This window comes from Urocampus carinirostris, chromosome 1, assembly GCF_059441175.1.
Source record: "Urocampus carinirostris isolate Australia breed hairy pipefish chromosome 1, RoL_Ucar_1.0, whole genome shotgun sequence".
Lineage (NCBI taxonomy): Eukaryota > Metazoa > Chordata > Actinopteri > Syngnathiformes > Syngnathidae > Urocampus > Urocampus carinirostris.
In genome coordinates this window covers 4,344,498-4,351,297 of record NC_142349.1, presented here as the reverse complement: position 1 = coordinate 4,351,297, position 6,800 = coordinate 4,344,498, and positions in this window count along the sequence as shown.

Genomic DNA, 6,800 nt, shown 5'->3' with positions numbered 1-6,800 from the left:
AACCCACCAGGACACTGACGTCATGCGTGTCCCCGAGGTTTTTGTTTTGTTAGTCTAGCATGAAATTAGCTAAACGCCTGCTTCAAGTACAGTCCAAACGCCAATCCAAAACCTGAAACGGTTTGTTCGAGCGCATCCAAGAAATGCACATACTTGCACGCACATCATGAACGAGCTCACAGAGGCTTCAATGTTGTCATTAGCCAGGAGATGTCGAGCCCAGTCTGGTTAGGGAGCCGACAACGTGGTCTGCGTGAGGTGATGGCGAAAGGCCCCGTGTCACGCGCCATGTAAAGCTTGTTTTTTTGTAACAAAATATAAAATAAACAAGGTGGTATGAACAGAAACGAAGAAAAACAATGATCGGTGGATAATTAAATAGAAAGTTGGCAAGTAAGAAGCTTAGCCCGACATGAACGTTATGGTTGATATTTTAGGCGTGACCGTCCCAAAATTCAGAAGGGATCAGGCTTAAGTCCTTAAGACCTTACCTCTAGGCTGAAAGTGGGGGACAAAACCTTTTCCCGCTTGTGAAAAGCTTGCTTGCTTTGGAGTTGTACGAGCAGTCGTTATTAAATTAACACAACTGTACATTTCCTTGTGCAGTTTGGTCTCTACAGGTTTAAGGGCTTTTAGTGCGATGCCTTTAGTGGGTTATCGCTTTCGAGTCCGTCAGTTTGTGAAAGCTGTGACGTCTCCATCGCCCACTAGCAGGCGCTTAGATTCCAATTTGGATTGGCTAAACCAGGGGTCAGAAACCTTTTTGACCCAAAGAGCCATAAAAGCAAAAAATGTTTTCAAAAGAAATTGAGAGAGCCACATCATATATTTTCAGACAAAATTGAAAAAACTGCCAAACACGCTCTCTAGACAAAAGTTAATTCTTCACCACATTTGATTTCACTGTGTGTCATTTGATGATTTAGTCAAATGTATGAAATGATAATAATGCCATATCCTGTGTCCCAAATCAATGTAAATATGCCCTTTACAATTTGTCTTCCACCTGAAATGCACAGTGGAATGCACTAAGAGTGTTGAGGCAATTTTTTTTCCATGAAATTTGTCCTTAATCACGGTTTCAAAACAATGTGCATGCAAAGTTTATTTGTACAAATTACTGCAAACTATAAGCATATCGTCATATTCACTTTCGGTGTAGACTGCACTGAGCGAGAGTGAGAGAGAGAGAGAAGGAAGAGCCTTGCGCTGTGTGCAGGGATCCGCCCACTGTTGTGTATGTAGTAGGGTTGTAGTAGGATTCAGAGACAGGCACGGACGGTACATTCATAGAGTGTTTACTTAACTTCTTCTTCGGTAGTTCTCAAGCACAAGTACAAGGCTGCGCATTAGTATACAGCGACACCGCAGGAAGGGGAGTGTATTACACGACACCACATATTCCCTTTTTGTTAGAATAGGACACAACAGTAGCATTAATCTAAAATACGCAATAACTCTTCGGTAAGTATGATCTTATAGAAAACATACATTTCAATATTCATTACCAGATTAGAGGTAAATATTTATCAAAGGTAAGCAATAACGTAAGGAACTATACTGTCAACATCGGTAAGCAAAAGTGTGTAAACCTTGTAAACTTAAGCAGACTGTATGAAGATCACATCATAAACAAACATGACAATTTTTTTAACAATGAACATTCATCATGTCTTTTTTTTTTAAACATCACCACATCTTTTCTGTATCTTTTTTTTAAGTCACATAATCTTGAAGCCATGCAGGAGCATGTCGTATTCTCGGTGCACTAGGAGAGGGATGTGGTGAGGGCACAGTTTCAGGTTCAGGTGGCTCAGCACCTTGGTCGCTTGGCAGGAGGCAAGCATCATTATCAGGAGGCTGTTGCGCTGAAGCAGCAGCACAGGTGGAAGAATGGGCAAGGTGGAAAGCATTCCACACCTTTCCATCAGACAGCAGATAAGTGGCTGGACCCTTTTGGGCTACCACTGTCAGTGGCTTGGTGAACTTTGAGTGTCCTTTGGCAATGATTCCAGGTTTTCGGATGCGAACCGCAGAGCCAATCTGGAAGCTGGGTGATTTTGCACCGCAACGTTTGTCGGTGTATCGTTTTGACTTCTGTTGTTTGTTTTGTATGTTTTGTAGCATGTTGCCTTTGTCAGCAGTGGGACGCATGGAGTGAAGACCTGTGATGTGAAGCTTTGTATTCAGTGGTCTACCATGCAAAAGTTCAGCGGGGGATACTGAAGTCACGGCATGTGGTGTAGCTCTGTAAGTCTGTAAAAACTCAGTGAAGAAGGCTTTCAGTGGTTTACCTTCGATGTTGGCTGTTTGTAGACAGTCCTTGAAGACTCTGTTGAAACGCTCAATTTCACCGTTGGCTTGTGGGTAGTACACAGAGCTGCGACGGTGTGTGATGTTCCTGTCACTAAGGAATGCTTCAAACTCGGTCGACACGAACTGAGGGCCATTGTCAGTAACAATTTCCTGTGGATTACCTTCTCTGCTAAACACAATGGAAAGAAAAGTCATAACAGAGGCAGAAGTAACATTTGAGCAGAAGGCAATCTCAGGCCATCGGCTGTAATAGTCAATGAGGGTGATGGCGAAGCGGCAATCAGCAGGCGCAGAGTGAATAGGACCAACAATGTCCACAGCAAACTTTTCCCAGGCAGCAGTTGGGGTAGGCACAGGCTGTAATGGTGCAGTACGTGTGGTTGCGGTTTTGTCATGCTGCAAGCAGGTGGTGCATGATTTGATGGCGTGCTCAACGTGAGAATCCATTCCAGGCCACCAGTACAAGTCTCTCAGTCTTTGTTTTGTGCGAACTATCCCTTGGTGTGTAGCATGAGCAAGTTGGATCATTTTTTCCTGTAGCTGTTGTGGTATTACAACACGATGAGTGCCACGCACAATGACACTGTTCTGCAAGGCAAGCTCATTTTGCACACGGAAGTATGGCACGATGAGGGGGTCAAGGCCTTTTGCAGTACGAGGCCATCCCTTCTGCATGTAGCGTCGCACCTTCTGTAGCACTGGACATTCCTCACATGCACTGGAGAGCTCATCAGCAGTGACTGCAGCAAAATCAGGAGACACAGCAGCCACCATCTCCATGATGCCATCATTTTTCAGTTTCGTCAGCTCCTCCGACACCTTGTCACGCACGGCATATGGGAGTCTGTGTAGCTTTTGCTGGACTGGAGGGACGTCTGCACGCACTTTAAATTTGTGTAGAAAACCTGTAGCAACGCCTAGAGCATTTGTAGTGTTGACAGTGTAACTCATCTCCGATGCGGCAGGTGTTGCAATCTGCCCATCTTGTATGTGGAGGCGAAGTGCAGTGAACAGGTCCATTCCCAGTAGTGGAGTACCGTCAGGAACTATGTAGAAGTCAGTATGTGCACTCTGGTTGCAGTATGTAGCAGTAAGTTGAAGACAGCCCAACACTGGAATTGGCTTCTTCATGTAGGTCACCAGACGTACAGTAGGCTTTGAGAGAGGCAAGTGCATGAATGATTGTCTGTAAATTCTCTCTGGCAGAATTGAGACTGCTGAACCAGTGTCAAGCACAAGTACAAGGCTGCGCATTAGTATACAGCGACACCGCAGGAAGGGGAGTGTATTACATGACACCACACCCACCTGTACTGCTCAACCAATTAAAGTCGTTTGACAGTGTTTTTATTTATCAGTTTAAATGGTTTCTTATCGAACTTCTGCATTAAGTTGCTTCAGCTTTATATGGACCAAAATCGGGATGAAATCACTTGACTTTGGAACGCCAGAGATGTGCAATAGTTACATTTTATTTCGGAGCCAATATGTACCGTATTTTCAGCACTATAAGGCGGACCTAAAAGTCTTAATTTTTTTCAAAAGCTGACCATGCGCCTTATAATACAGTGCGCCTTATTTATGGATCAATATTAAATCGCAAAGTCTTCCAGCTAACTTGCAGCCGCCGACTAAATCTCTCCAAAACGCCAAGTAGTCCACGGTGTATGCTGAGATTTATTTACCGGCGTTTCATTGGCTAACCAATGTGTCAATCATCATTTGAATCTATCACTATTGGCTAGTTATTCGGAAGTCAAGGGGCGGATCCTTTTTATCATTTACAGGCTGGCATAGGCTTAAGCTGTAAAACAAAGCCTGCAATTGGCCGAAAAAGACGAATGCGTATAGCACATGGTTGACGGCATACAGAAAGCATTTTTTTACTATTCTGTATTTGTAAATATTTTATTCTCCTGGATTTACTAAACTCACGGATATAAGAGGACCATGGCTGCACATTATTATTGAACACAACGACTTCGGTGAACTACTTCGGCTATATATTTTCCCTGTATCTTGTTTCAGACTGAACTCGATGTTTCTGTGATAAGCAGTGCAGATAATGGATGGAATGGAGTGTCTATTTTTAAATTAAACTCAATTCCAAGTGTTTATTGTCATATGCACAGTAAAGTTGCGAGCGAAAATAGAAACTAAGGAATGGTTGGCATTTCTTGAATCCCAAGACTTTAACCTTCAGAATGATGGAACGATGCATTTGAGTGACATCGTACGGACACCGCATCCGCACGTGTTCTCGACACGTATTTGCGTCTTTGCAAGCTTTGGGAATGTTAAGGGGGTAATAAGTTGGACTGAACTATCTGACTGTTTTGTCGACGTTCCCATTGTAGCGCCGTATAATCCGGTGCGTCTTATGTATGTCAAATATAGGACCAAAAACTATTTTTTCGGGGTGCGCCTTATAACCCAGTGCGCCTTATAGTGCGGAAAATACGGTACTCATGAAAAGAGCCATATATGGCTCTCGAGCCAAAGGTTCCAAACACCTGAGCTAAACCAACAGCTGTGTTATGATACACGGCCTTAAAGATTTTTTTTTTTTTTTAAATCCCAGCAACAACTAATGGCTGAAATGTGATTGGTTAGACGCTTCAAGGGACACTTGTGGAAGCAGCGCAACCAGGGAGAAGCAATGAAAGGAGGCTAATCTTTTGGAATTATTTAATTTGTGTTGATTGGCAAAACATAATCACAATCACATAAATCAGATTTTTTCGGCCAGTATAGAAGGCCTTGCAGTCCCTGACCGCCTGCCACTGGTTGACAATTTTGATAATGTAATTTCACTAATTTTCAGTGTAACAGAGAAAGAAGTAGGGCGCGACAAATGTCAAGAGTGGAAGGGGGAATTCAATGCCCCCTCGCGTCCTCCTCGTTTCCCTTGGATACGGATGGAGAGATCGTTAGAACAAGTCACAACCTCCAAGTAAACAGGATGACATCTGGTCCTGATTCCTCCTTCATATGTAGTCCCTCTGCCCTCCCTTTCTTCATTTTTTTCACTCTCTGCGGGTTATCAATCTTGGAGGCTGTGACGGCAGCCGGCCTGTAGGTGGTCACGCCGACGGCAGATGGCTCTTTATCGCTCCAGCCCCGCCCTCGCCATGACAACCGCAGGGAGCGGGAAGCGACACATCTAGCAGGGAGGAGAGATTCGTGGTGACAGTGCACATGCATGCGCACACACGCGCACACGCCCACTCCCCATCCATCAAGATGATTTGCTCCAATCCGTGATTGCAATTCGCTCCGACAGCGTATACGTAGACCAACAGGTGCAACTACTAGTGGCCTTGTTTTATAGATACATTGCAGGATTAAATCCACAATTGTGAATGTGCTTAATTGCTGTTGAGATTGTCATGATTGTTTTCTGTTTTTAGTGTCAATAAATTTGTTCAAACCAAAAATTTACGGACGGATCTATTGACACTAACAAAGATGTTATATAATGAAATTGTGAATATGATTGATTTTCGAGAAGGTTTGTTCAAACCTCACTTTGTGTTTGCTGTTAAAAACGTAATATTGGAATATAATATTGTGAATGTGCTTAATTGCTGTTGAGATTGTCATGATTGTTTTCTGTTTTTAGTGTCAATAAATTTGTTCAAACCAAAAAAAAAATTATCCGGAGAACCGATCCTGCCTTACGGCGATATGAATCTACAACGGTACCTCTACTTATGAGTTTAATTCGTTCTGGGGGTAACTGTGTAACCTGAAACATTTGGAAGTAGAGACGCCTTTTGAATGTAAATGCGCTAATCCGTTCCGAGCCTCGCAAAAGTGTATATTTATGCAATAAATCTTTAGTTTCAGAAAATGAAAATAATACATAACAAAATTAGATTAAAGCACTATAAACTAAACTAAAAACTAAACTAAAGGAAATAATACAAATATTTATTAACCTTTTAACTGGCCTCTTTGTTACTAGTCCTCAATCAAATCAAAATAATGACCTCTGCCGTTGCCGGTTTTCACAATAATATGACTAAAAGCCAGGCCAAAATTTCGCTCGATAACCAGCAAAAAATAAAATGTTAACTAGAAGGCATCAAAAAAAATTAAAACGCTAGCTTGCTAAACAGCTAAAAACGTAGGAGGCTAGCCAACTACAAAGCTAAAAATGTAGACGGATGGCTAGCTAAAATAACCTGCACATATTTTGCTCATTCGCTATGCAAAACCCATCAATTGGAATTTAGATTGCAGTGTTATATTTAAATCAATAAATAGATAGATAATTGGATACATTTGTTAAATACATGCATAGATTCTCATTCTATTCTTCTAATTAGTTGCTTAGTTTTTGTTGTTGTCCATGAACTTGAATTTATTTATTCTGATTTCTAAAATAACAATTTGTCATGTCATTACTGTGTTATTACCAAGTTAAAGGTTAGAAATGGGGTTAGACTAAGTCAATAAAAATAAGAAAAAAAAAAAAACTT